The 14,043-nt window shown below is 41.6% G+C and overlaps 1 long non-coding RNA gene across 1 annotated transcript; it reads left to right on the forward strand.

Annotated features, from left to right (window-relative positions):
* The first annotated feature begins 11,627 nt into the window (after positions 1-11,627).
* On the forward strand, positions 11,628-12,290 carry LOC112846334 (uncharacterized). The gene is made up of 2 exons (XR_003219252.1): positions 11,628-11,776; positions 11,857-12,290. It is a non-coding gene; the product is annotated as an uncharacterized LOC112846334 (long non-coding RNA).
* Positions 12,291-14,043: the final 1,753 nt, after the last annotated feature.

Below are 14,043 nucleotides of genomic sequence, written 5' to 3' on the forward strand. Positions count from 1 at the left end.
ATTCAACAAATCGTGATTATCACGTAAAATGACTGAAACATTATTTTGTAACTGATGCCCTCTCAGCTCTAACTGTACAAGATCGCCTGGACGTGCATGGGAGAAAATCCTGTTTGTTATTTCACGGGCACTCCCCATTCTGGGAAATTCAAAATTTGTCTAATTTCAACGTTATTAAAATTTATTTCTGACAACTATAGAGGGTTGTGGTGAATTGCTGGTGCAATTCTGCTCTGGATTACCGCCTTGTTGTAACGAACGATCGCGATCATGGTTTGTGGGGCTCTGATGGAGTGGCTCGTTAGCAGGTGATTGCACATTGTTTTGGGAAAAGCCGGGTGATTGTTGGTTATTGAGAGTAATTGAAACGGCTTTCATTTAACCTATTTATCTGGACAACTCCAGGGGTATTTGAACCTGATCCTGTCTTTCTACCAAGGCAGCCATCCTGGTTAAGAGCAGAGAACGGATCAGAAGAGGAAATGTTTTGTGTTAGGCAGCTTTGAGAATGAGCAACGTTTGACTGTGTTTGGATCTCACCGGACTCCACACCCAAACTTTGAGAGCTATTTTGCATAAGACTTTCACTAGGTGCTAATTGGGCAAGCGCTAAATTGAGCAATTCGAAAGGGTCATTATCATTGATCGCAGCAGGGTACTCACTGCTTTGTGAATGTGTATTTTGAGATTGATTGGTATTTTGGTATAACATAGCTAGAGCTAGGTTTATGGCTAAAAATGGGTCAGTAATATCATGTTCCTGGTTATCCATTTATTAACGCAGAAGAAATGTAAAAGGACAATGTTTAAAAAACCAAAATAGCTTATTTCTTATTTTGATAAAGGACATTAACTCAACAATGAGACATACTGCTCGAAGAGCCAGAGAAACAAGCTGCTGCTGTCAGTTGAGCCTTGTCCTAGTCCTCCCTTCTCTTGGTCCTTACGCTCGCAGTATTTAAAGCCCTGAGGCGTTTAATGCCTAGACCTAACAATTAGAGGGTAAAAAGAAAAAGTGAGTTAGGGTAAATACTAGGGGTGCAACGATACACAAAATTCATGGTTCGGTTCAATACTTTGGTGTCACGGTTCGATATTTTTTCGATACAAAAAAATGTTCATGCCTTTTTAATTTGTCATTTATTAAAATTATAAATATATATTTAACTCAAAAGTACAGTTTTTAAATTTAATGTTGCTGAAACAACAAAGTAATAAAAAATAAATGAATCTATCTGATCGAGAAATCACTCATCTTTGGAAAAGAGTTTATTACAGAGAAATGGCTTTTTCCAAAATAAAAGCTATACTATACGCTTCTTCTGGGCTATATTCTCAGCAGCATATTAAACATATCAGGTCCCCATAAGGAGAATCATGTGCTAGCGGCTGTCTAAATGACTCGGGTAAAGTTTGTAGCATGTGTGCTTGTTGTTTTTGTCTGCTTCCACTTGTCTTTGCACTAGGATGATGTCGGTGTAAATGCGCAGTCATATTCGTTGTGTTCCCAACTAGTGTGTCAGGGTTCCTGGGTCGGTGACCCAGTGTTTTCAGTTTTGTCACGTTTAGGTTATGTTTACATTATGTGGCCACATCAATGTTCTCTCTTCCTGCTTTTCCTGTGTCAGCTCGTCTCTTGTGTTATTAGCCAGATTATGTTCAGCTGTGTACTCACCGGTCTCTCATTATCATCCTCATCAGTCTGTGTATTTAAGTCCTCTGTTTCCACTCGTTCACTGTCGTGTCATTGATGTTAATGTCGTCTCTCCGCATGTATGTTCAGATCAGTCAGTCAGCCAGCCCTTCAGTCAGTCAGTCAGTCAGTCGTCCACCACCCAGTCAGCCATTTCAGTTCATGTTCTGTTCACCTACAATAAACCCCATTATCCTGCACCGTGAGTCCAGCGTTTGGGTCATCTCTTCCTCGCCTCCACACACGACACTCCTGACATAGTGCTGTCAGCGTTGATCTCGTTAAAATGACACTAACGCCACAATGCGGCAAATCTCCGTTAACGAGATACCGCGGATCGCCCCGTGCGTGGCTTGTGAATCATGATTCACAAGCCCAACTGACTCACAGACTCATCCCTGTTGCTGTTAGCAGCAATATATCTAGCTTATAATTAAAATTGTGGAGAAAAACACAACATCCAGTATCTTAACAAAAACATTTCTGCTCTGAACTGGAAGAAAAAACCCTGAGTAGAAGCTCACATCAAGACAATAGCTCCTTGGTTCACAGTAGCATCGCTCTGCTAACATGCTAACAGCACATTTGAGCTACTCACCCCCTCCCTCCTGTGTTGAATCGTAGAGCGAACGAATCACTCACTCACTCACTCACTCACCCCCTCCCTCCTGTGCTGAATCATAGAGCAAGCGAATCACTCAGGACTCACTAACCCCCTCCCTCCTGTGCTGAATCGTAAGCATAAGCGAATTACTCAGGACTCGCTCACCCCCTCCCTCCTGTGCTGAATCAGGGGCTGTGTCCCAATTCAGGGTCTGCACGCTTGAAGTACGCATTTCAAGTGCGATTACGTCACCGCCACGCGACGACGGCTGTCCCAATTCAAAGTGTACTTCAAATGCATACTCCAAATGCGCCGTCGATTTCCCCAAATATCAAGCGTGGTCCGGTGCACGCTTCCTGGCCCCATACATCCCACAATCCATAGCGCGGTGGTGGGTGTGGATAATTTTGCCGCAAAATACGGCAGAAGGGAGCGGCCGAAGAGTGAACTGTCAAAATTAAGTACTGAATATTATGTCACTTATTTATGTGCGAATGTTTAAGAACATTAAAACATTACTGTTGGCCACATGTCGGCAAAGTTATGTGACATTAGTGATGTTTGTACTTTCAGCGGTAACTTGGTTTTAAAGCCTCTACTTCTAAATATATATATAGTCGACCTTAATCTTACAGAGAATGTGATGATTTTATGGATAATTAAAGTCAGTCATATATCCACAAACACAACAAGCTGAAAGTCAGTGATGCTGCTCGGTTTGCAGTCCTGAATATGACGGCACAAGCAGGATTCACTGCACTGTTAATGTTAGCTATGTTATATTGCTGCCTCTGTTCGGTGGTGTCGAGCCAAACGGACTTTAACGTGTGTTTGAACGAGCTGACGGTTCACTCGTTAAGCTGAAAGAAAGATGCTTTAATCACAGGAGTCACACATGTGTCCACTGGACCATCTGGGAACTCTTCTTGTTTAGCACTCGTAATAACACAAACACTAAATCCTCCTTCTCTTGTGCTGTTTTGTAGCAGTGTGTACACCTGAGACTGTCACCTGTCTGTCTGTCCTGCACTCTCTCTCTGTTTCTTTCTCTCTGATTGTGGAATAAAAGTATGAACATGTATTTATAACTTACACTTGTGTTTGAATCCTGCAGCTTATCACACATTTGATTTCCATGTGTGACAACTGCAAGTGTCCAGAGTGAGGACAGACTGAGGGACCCACTGCTGCACATCATCTGTGAGGCTTTGCACCCCTGATGATCCACCAGGACAAACTCAGCAGTGTGTGAGGAAGAGGAGGAGGAAGAGCCAGCAGCAGCTGACAGATGGAGAGAATAGACAGACTGTTCCCTGTTTGTGAAGGACTGCTAGGAAAGTTTAACATAACTAATTGTCTGTCCTGAATCAGTCTTATTAGGTAATGTTCAAATAATGTTATCATCCCAGTGTTTTCAGTGTGGGAGAAAGTACTCAGGGCCTTCAAGTTACACACTATGAAAGGCAGCAACAAGTTTAATGTTCAGAAACCTAAAGTATGTATCAGCAGCAGAATGGAGCTAAAAATAAATGTTTGTTTCAGTTCTATGAAGCTTTGAGTATTTTGGATTAGTAGCACTGCTGTGTTTGTTGCATCATATTGCTGTAATTGTTTATATGCTTTATATATTCTGAGGTAAGTTGATCTATAGTGTTACATCATATTCTATAAGGATGTTATGTGTTTGTAGACTTTCTGCCCAGTTTGACCCATTTAGCAGAAGTCAGCCTGTTTAAGGCTCTGATATCTATTCTGTAAGACTTAAAGCAGTTATGACATGGTCTGATTTTCTCACCCAATAAAGGAATATTTCATATATCAGTCTGATCTTCATTCTATCAGACACAGTTATCACAGCTCGTACATTTTCTTTTTACACATATATGTAAGCACTGAGCCAAATTTAGTAATGCCAGCATATTGAAAGAACAGTGTTTGTCTCTTATATATAATACATCTGTATATACACTGTCAGAGATACTTGTCTTTGAGTGAAGATTTAAGGTGATAGGAAATATAAATAACTGCTACTTACATCTTTGACCCAGAGTTCAAGCTCATATATATATATATATATAATCTGACAATACTATAATATTGTCCATATTATATTAACATTACCAAAGTGAGATGACTTTAGTCTCATCAATAACATTAGCTAATTATTATTTACTAACTAATCTTGAAATGACTGTTCAGTACAGAAATGAAGCCCAACTATCATGTTTTACAGTCCTGTGGTCTCAACTAATCAAAGTGATGTCATGACAAAAATGAATGACCAACAAAACATTTTTCTCCTTCATTTCTGTCACACAAAGCTGTATGAAACATTTCTCGCGGTTAGTATCATGGTTGCTAGGCAACCTGAACAGCGCGACGAAGGCTAGACCGTCCCATTTCACAAGCCTCTCACTTCCGCACTTCCCGTACTTGTAGTACGCACCGTAAGTAGTACGCGTAGTGTGCGTACTTCAAGCGTGCATACCCTGAATTGGGACACAGCCATAGGGCTTTGGAGCGTGATGTCACGGGGGTGGGCGTGGAAAGGATTTTGGCCCCATCCGCCATTTTGGGGGTCTAGCGCAAGTGAAAAGGGAGCGAAGGCACACACAACAGCCATGGTTCGTATTTGCTGTGTGGTCGGCTGCAATGTTTGATCACACGACCGGCAAGAGAATAAGCTTGAAAAGGGTTTATCTTTTCATTCTTTCTCAACCTGGAAGCAACATGAGGCAGCTCGTGTATCGATGTTACCAAATGAAGGCGTCTAGCCTGGATAGCAGCTGTGAGACCAGCTGATATCCAGCTCTCTTCCATCTCCAAATATCTGTTGGTGCTCCAGACATTTTCATTCCGGTAAGTTCTAAATATGTTCGTATCACTCTTTATAACCTATTAGTTTTATTTTCGATGCGCTCTGAGGTCATAGCAAAGTAGAACAAACATCCTACTGAGTAATTCTGCGGAACTACCTTCTATTTATAGAGTTTCTAATTATTTGGCATTATTGCAGCAAACCAGCCTATGAAATGGATGAAACACATCGTGACTGGGTTCCAGCGCTACATAAGGGACCTGCTTCAAACATACCACCATGCCAATCAGATTACTCCTTCCATGTGAGGGTGAAGAGGTGACCCTTCAGGATAAGATGGTGAAAGTTTGCTGCGTTTGTTGAACAGTGTGGTAGTAAAACCAGGGAAAATGAAACTTGCTCCTGTTAAATATTCTTAAGTCTTGTGCTGTATAAATAGTGGTATTTATTTTTCAAAAGATACAGTAAATAATGTTAGTAGTGGGTGATATCATGTAAACACTGTCATGATTTTATGTAAACATTTTGTCTTTTATAAACTATAAATGACATGGATTCTACATTGTAACTGATGTGATGTTCTATAAAGTGGTTTTAATAATAAAAAAAAGAGGCAAAACTTGTTTCTTTATTAAATTTTTGAACAGTGGTACTCAGTCAGTACATATTCAGTAAATGCAAATTATTTACATGGCAGTGCACTTCAGGCATAAATGTAGACCCCTAGATAAACATTATGGCATTATAGCAGTGACAACTCCTCCATAGCAGCAGGTGGGATTTTTCTTTTTTGAGGACGGCTCCTTTTACCTTTCACTACAGATGGTCTGTTTATGTTTTGATCAAGAGCCTTTTTTTGGGCAGCTGAAGAGGAGAAGTCTATCTTATGGCCAACCTCTGGCTGTATCTTGGTCACATTACCCAGCAAAAACCAGTATGCAGGTTCATCTGTAACAGGCCTTGTGCCACAGATCCGCACTGTTGCTTCTACATTAAACAGAAGAGCAGGGACATGGGTGCAGGTCTCCACGACTCCGGCCATACAGGTGCAGTGGGCGGCTTCAACCTTCCCTGTGATGCTCACAGTGACCCATGGCTGCAATGCTGGTTCATTCAGTCTTTGAGAGTGCAGTACCTGAAACACACACAGACAAAGTTAATTTAAAGACAAGAACTATGAGCCAAGGCCGACATAAATATGTTTTATCTACTTTATCATACATGTGACAGTGTTTAGAAAGTTAGCACATACATGTAATTTTTCATTTCTTTATGTGTCCATCTATAGAACGCTGCATTTTATAGAGTAAATCTGCCTGTTTTCTGTCAGAAACCTGCCTGCAGAAAATGAACCTAAAGTATGTAATGTAAGGATGTAATCACTTTAGAGATGGAGAAAGCATAAAGTGACAATTATGAATCACTTAATATGATAAGGAGTTCTGCAGGTCATTAATCAATGTATAAAACTAAAATAAAATGTATTTTTAGTGACACAGGACACAAACACAGAAGCAAGATGTATATTTAAATTATTTATAATAAATATGAATAAATAATTGCAATTTCTTTAACCATAAAGAATAACTAAATCCTTCAGGACAATGTCACATCAATGCACTGAACTCACTGTGTTATCCACCTAACAGCCTCCACATGTTCTCACTGTAATTTCCCCCTCATGAATGAATTTATGCTGCACTAATCTGAATGTTTGGGAGAAAATCAAACGCATTTCACACGCAGTACTCGAGCTGACTTACATTTGTTTGAATGACGACTTGTACTCGCTGACTGCACAGATAAGGTACGAAAATATGTCAGGCTATGTCAGTAGCGGTTGGTCTTCAGGGTTTCTACTCCACGGCCGTGTTTCATACAGGTCCACATTTCCAATGCACGCTATTTTCTGCAAGTACCGCTGCTTCGCCTCTGGACGCAATCGGTCTCTATACCGTCCGTTTTCTTTGGAGCTGCTTTTAAGCATGATTCTTGTCGACGTCGTTCCAACACAGTGTCTCTTTTGATTCGTAGACCCCGAAAATGGCACCGCGCTCCGCGGCGTGACGTCAACTCCAAAGCCCTATAGAGCGAACGAATCACTCCCTCACTCACTCACCCCCTCCCTCCTGGCTCACAGTTTCTTCTTCTTCTTGGTTGGCAACCAAAGTTAAGGTGCATTACCGCCCCCTGGCTCACAGCTCAGTGGACATTTAGATGAGAAAATATATATTTGAGACAATTAAGGAAAATACTAATAAAATAAAAATAAACAAAATAAATATTCCCTTTAGAAATTTTTTTGCTCTTTTTTGCTCTATAAAATAGTAGTTTTCTTTTAGAATCACTCATCTTAGCAGTAGGATATACATGAAAAGAGAAAAGAAATTAAGTTTGAGTGAAACTGTACATTTTTTGCACTCTCTGGTCAACTGACTCAGTGAATCAAATGACTCAAAAAACCCAATTCACTTTGGTGAGTGACTCATTAAAACTCGATTCAGTAAAAAGAATCAAATTTACCATCACTAGGCCGGACGGCGTTGTCACTACCCGATCCGTACCGGAAACCTGATCGGTACACTGCATGCGCGAATGTTATGTCACTTCCTCTCTTTCCCAACATTGCGACATTCAATATATTTGAATGATACGGTTAGCGCCCAGTTAGCTCCTAGCATTTCTCAACAGCCGTGCCTCCTTTTCGACTACCGGGACATTTAAACAATGGATAATCCGTATACAAACAAATTCATGCTTTTCTCCTCAACAGAGAGCATCCCCCGATTGAACAACAGCGCCGTAAAATAAGAAGAATGGTGCCAAATTACAGAGTTAATAATACAGACTTTGTAATGTGTCACGTGAAGATTCATCAGCCAGATGAAGTGTTTACTGACAACTGAGAGTGATAGTGGACATCATCATGACTATTCCAATCAATCCTCTCCACACAGACAAGCATAAACACACTCGACTATCACTAAATTAAATTTAACACACGTTTGAAATGACGCTAATTCAGTTTACAATAGGGTTCGTTCGCTCGGTCAGCAGGTGGCGGTATCCTCGAACACTGGGGAGTAAACTGCCATTAAACGAACAGAAGAAGAAGAAAACCCCTGCACATGCGTGGTATGGATCGGGTAGACCCAATTTGTACGGTCCGACTTTGCACATGCGCAGTAAGGATCGGGGAGTCCTAATTCGTAACTATCTTTTTATTTTTTTTGTTTTTGTCTACATTATATTAAATGTTTCATTATCGGAAACATTTTAAGAGACACTTATTAAGTGTGCCTATGCCAAGAGGCACACTTATTACTATTCGTCGGATTTATTCTTCTTCTTCTTCTTATTATTATTATTCTCCATCTTCCGCCTAAATTTCGGCGCGTAACTCGCCCCGCAGTGTTGTGGTGTGTTGGCTCTCTCTAGTGGTATACCGGGAGTAGTACGGCCTAAAGGGTGTATGCTTGGTGGAAAACTCCATATCCCACAATTCATAGCACGCCTCTACAGAGTAAACAATGGCGGACACCACTTCGTTTTATATGTCTTTTATTCATGTTTCTAGGTCACAAAATAAACTTTTAAGATATTTTCAGGCGAGAATGTAGGTGTGTAAACTTCAAATATCTGCTCGTTTTATCAAGACATCCCATATTAGCAACAGTTCTCTTACGTGTTGCTGATAGCCGGCTAGCTAGCTAGCGCCGCTAGCGACCCTTCATGAAAAAGCACCCAGGCTTGGCTTACAGTGAGGCGGCTGACTCTCGTTTCATCACCCGATCGCTCACCCGATCGCTCGCCAAGGGTCTGTGTTTTAGCTGGACTTATTTTTCGTTTATATGGGCCGATGATGCTGGTCGATGTGGAAAAAATAACTGAGTTGTTTAGTGGTGGAGCTACAACAGAGGGCAGCTATCCACCGGTGTGTGACAGAAAGGACATGCCGCGAACGAGACATACAAGGCGGCGAGGCGACCGCTGATCCACCGGTGGTTGCTAACGCGGAGCTCAATCGTGGATCAGGGAAACCGAAGGCAGGAGCGTGAGGTGAACTGAATTTCAGGTAAGAAGTTATGAACTGCACTCTATTTGGGTCAGATATAAACCGAGTTTAGGTGTAGTTTATTTTCGTTGTGCTGACCTTTTACAATCGTACTGCGTGCTAGCTAGCACGACGGGAGTTTCTATACAGCTGTGTGCGCGCTAAGTTACTGACGTTGAATTTTATTTTATTCATAAGGGTTAGTTCGTGAGAGTTGCCGTACAAACGGAATCGTCCCACATTCAGAGAAAATATTACGATTTATTCTGTCATTATGAAGCCTCCCCTGTCATTCTCTCGCCTGTTGAAACTTCAGTCATGAAACTGATCAATGATCGGCTTTTCTCTCTTGTTTGTTTATCGCGCTAAACAACAGCAGCACGTTTAAGCTTGATCAGCTGTTGTTAGAATTCATTTGCTTTTAATTTCTAGTATCAGCTGATGTCGATGTGGAAAAAATAACTGAGTTGTTTGGTGGTGGAGCTACAACAGAGGGCAGCTATCCACCGGTGTGTGACAGAAAGGACATGCCACGAACGAGACATACGAGGCGGTGAGGCTACCGCCGATCGACCGGTGTTTGCTAACGCGGAGGTCAATCGTGGATCAGGGAAAGCGAAGGCAGGAGCGTGAGGTGAACTGAATTTCAGGTAAGAAGTTATGACCTGCACTCTATTTGGGTCAGATATAAACCGAGTTTAGGTGTAGTTTATTTTCGTTGTGCTGACTTTTTCAATCACTTACAATAACTCGTACTGCGTGCTAGCTAGCACGACGGAGTTTCTATACAGCTGTGTGCACGCTAAGTTACCGATGTTACCGATGTTGAACTTTATGACAGCCTCCCCTGTCATTCTCTCACCTGTTGAAACTTCAGTCATGAAACTGATCAATGATCGGCTTTTCTCTCTTGTTTGTTTATCGCGCTAAACAACAGCAGCACGTTTAAGCTTGATCAGCTGTTGTTAGAATTCATTTGCTTTTAATTTCTAGTATCAGCTGATGTTTGCTGCAGCCACAGCTGTAAAAACGGCTGTTCCAAACCAGATGTCCTTACTGAATCATCAGAGCTGAACTGGTGATGGAGAAACAGGTTTACCCTTAGGTGACATGAATGAGTTGAAGGGAAGTTATGAACTGTTTCTGAGAGACAAATATACACCAAGCTCCTTTTTTTGTGTAGCTGACAGCTGGTAACTGTGCAGGGGCGGATCTAGCAAAGCTTTTGCCAGGGGGCCAGGTAGGGCATTAACAGAGAAAGGTGGACACAAAGATATACTTTTCTTTCTTACTCTCATATAAAATATTTAACTTTTATTAAATAGTTATCTGAATCTTACAACCAAAGTTTGTATAATAATACACAAGATTGGCTGTAGACCAGTGAATGCAAAAGTGCATAAATATTTATTTTACGTGTTTGATGTGTGTGGCGGGGCGTGGTCTGCAGTGCCGCTGCAGGGGAGGTGGACCCACCTGAGTGGCACCTGCAATCACGCCTCTCGGGCGTAGTCTGTGCTCTCTCGGCTGTTTTTTGGGTGTGTGTCGGGCTGTGAGTTGAAAAGCTACAGCCGGCTGTTTGGGTACACCAACCATGTGTGAAAAGTGGTCCATAACGTAATGCTTCAAAGCGTGTTCATGCAAACATTGTCGGGTCTGCCGTGGTACAATGGGACTTCTGCTCATGAACCTGTGTGCACAGCGTCTGCAAATCGGCGCTGTACGAAGTAACTTCATCTTTACACAAAACTGTAAGCTGTCATCTGTGAAGCGTGAGCGGTGTTTGTTTTTACCATAGTTCATGGTGGAGAATGGCTGCTCTTCTGAGTTTTGCTCTCTGTAGCCATATGAATGGCAAACTACAGTGATTAGCAGCGGCATAGGCACACTTAAAATTTCTTCTGAAATTTTCGCTTTCTAGTTATATTTACATGCTTCCAGCTCCCGTTTTTGCTCCGTGACAGCTCGGACTTTTCCTTTCTCTCCCTCCCTCGCTCACAGACACATAACGAGTATGGCAGTCCATTCTCCCTGCAGCACGGACTACACTGCCCATCAGGCTACATTCTTTAGGGCCATGCCTGTAGCATTCTGCCTTTTAGCTTAGCACAACAACAACAAAAAAGCGCTCTCTCACCCAGGAAACACGCAGAGAGAGAGAGCGCGTCACCCTGTAATCATGGCAACCGTAACGCTGCCGCCTGGAACAACAGAACGTAGCTGTCAAACAAACCCAAACAGTCCTGACCCGCGACAATATGAAACAGGAAAGTACCGCCGTGTAATCCATTTATTTCAACAAAGTAACTGTATTCTGAATACCACCTTTTTAAACGGTAACTGTAACGGAATACAGTTACTCATATTTTGTATTCTAAATACGTAACGGCGGTACATGTATTCCGTTACTCCCCAACACTGCCTGTAGCATTTCAAACTAACACATTATTCCATTATGGTAATGGATGCTAATTTGTGTTCTCTGCACTGTGAAGATCATATGTGATGCTGCCAACATTATCACAAATGTGGAAGCCAAGTGGCCAGGCTCTGTTCATGACTCACGAATTTTTCGTGAATGTACACTGAGCACAAAATTTGGACATGGTGAGTTGAAAATACTTTAAAATATATAAAGACCAATTGCTACAGGGACATTTGAACTGAAGTGTATCCTTCTGTCTTAGGAGAGTTCACTGGCTACTTGCTTGGTGATAGGGGGTATCCATGTTTACCCTATTTGCTTACCCCTTACCCTGACCCTGAACCGGGCCCACAGCAGCAATATAATCTGGCTCATTGCAGGACAAGAGCCAGAGTTGAAATGACTATCGGAATGCTTAAGGCCCGGTTCCAGTGCCTTCAAAGACTCAGGGTCACCCCAGAAAGGGCATGTGACATTATTGTGGCATGTGTGATTCTTTACAACATTGCCACAATTAGAGAACACTGTCTTTCTGAACCAAACATCAGCAGTGATCCAAACCATGAACATCCTGACCCTCCCACGGACATACAAGATGGAAGAGCAGTCAGAGACACCATATGTCACAATCATTTCCTTTGACCCATCACCTCAACATGTTGAAAGAAGAATAAACAGATTTTTTGTTCAACTGGCTTTATTGGTCGCCTGTATTTCCTGTACACAAAGTATTAATAAGTATATTATTATGTTGTTCAAACACTAAAATAATTCGTCCATCTCTGACCACTTCACCCACCCTTAACTGATGTTCCAGCAGTAAAATCTCAATCTTGGTCTTTTGGATCTGCTGCTTGAAGTGTTCCATTTCCAAGTCGCATTTTTTTATTTTCTTGATCAAATAGGTCTTGTACAGCTGCTTTACAGGGAGCTATTGAAACACAGAAAATAGCATTGACATTCATAGTACATGCCTACTTAGGTTGGTTGTAAATCAGTGCTGAACATCTTACTGAGGAAAGGTTTGTTGGAGAAGTGGCTGGACCCTCTTCCTCTGCATTTCCATCATCACTCTGTTAGAGACATAGAAAGTCCATGGTTTTATTATAGTACCACATTTTATTCAATTGTTATATTTTCCATTGTAAGATGTAAACCTCATAAAGTGTCTCTGTTGCTTCCTCCTCTGTAACAGCTGTCAATGTTTCTTCATTATTTTCCTGTAGTAAAGAAATTAACAACATTGCTGTTCTACTGTAAACTCATATGATCTGTGGAGTATTAAGAGTACTCACAACTGCATGTTGGTCTGGCTCAACGGGAGGCTGCACCAGATGCAGTACACCATCACCATCAACTGATAGAATATGAGGTTTACAGGTCACTTATAACTTACAAGGGACCAAATGGCAATTAACAAACATATACCAATCACCTTACACTTCATTGTCATTATGCTCTCTGTTGGCTATAACGGGCCACATTTGAGCATACAGAGTAAGCAAATATGTACTTGTAATGTGCTCAGATAATTTCAATAAGTGCTTAGAGAAAGAAAATTAATGTAGCCTCTAACTGCAATTGATTTACATAGGACAAACAGACCAAGCACTATGGCTCATAATACAATTACACCTTACCTGTTTGGACTATATTTTTATATTTCATTTTTACTTGCTGCCAGGAACGTTTGGGGCCTGTTGGGTTGCACCTGCGCTCACATCACATCACAAAATAAAATGTATAAAATAAAAAATAAAATGAAATATAATAAAATAACGTGTTAAATGGGTGGAAATCCCTAGATCAATGTTTAAATTAACACTCACGCATTGACTCTGTCGGCTTTGTTTTGCCATGCATGCTCCCTTTCTTTTGCAGCTGAGGCTGTGTTACTTTTTTTCCGCAAAATTTGCATGTTATCGGCATATGCTGCCATCAGAATTTCGGCCTCAAGCGCTGTAAAATACATTGACCGCGCCTTCTTTCCCTCCGTCTCCATGGTGACTCGCTTAATCTGTGCTCCACTAATCAGGGCTTTATGTATCCTCGTGCGCGCGCTTAACTTGGGGTTAAAGCAACTCCGCGTTGATTGAACTAACTGTTATCAGCCTTTCTGAAACCGAATATTCCGAGTTGGACAGTTCGGGGTTACTCAACCCCGAGTATCATTTTTAACTCTGAGTTTTCTAAACCGGCTTTCTGAAACAGGGCCCTGGGGTCCGTTCTTCGTACCTCGCTTACTACATCCAAGATCAAATGACACATCCAAGATCAAATCATCGCGCCAACTTTGAGCTCGCTATTCCGGTTCTCCGAACACACCTGTTGTTGACGATTAGTATAGCTGGATGAAGTAATGTGAGATCACTGGGTGGCTTAAAAGGGGCTACGCATCGATAGTAGAAACATTGATCGGCAACCCTTTGATTGGTCGGCGAAAATGTCG

Source organism: Oreochromis niloticus, linkage group LG3 (genome assembly GCF_001858045.2).
Source record: "Oreochromis niloticus isolate F11D_XX linkage group LG3, O_niloticus_UMD_NMBU, whole genome shotgun sequence".
Classification (NCBI taxonomy): Eukaryota; Metazoa; Chordata; class Actinopteri; order Cichliformes; family Cichlidae; genus Oreochromis; species Oreochromis niloticus.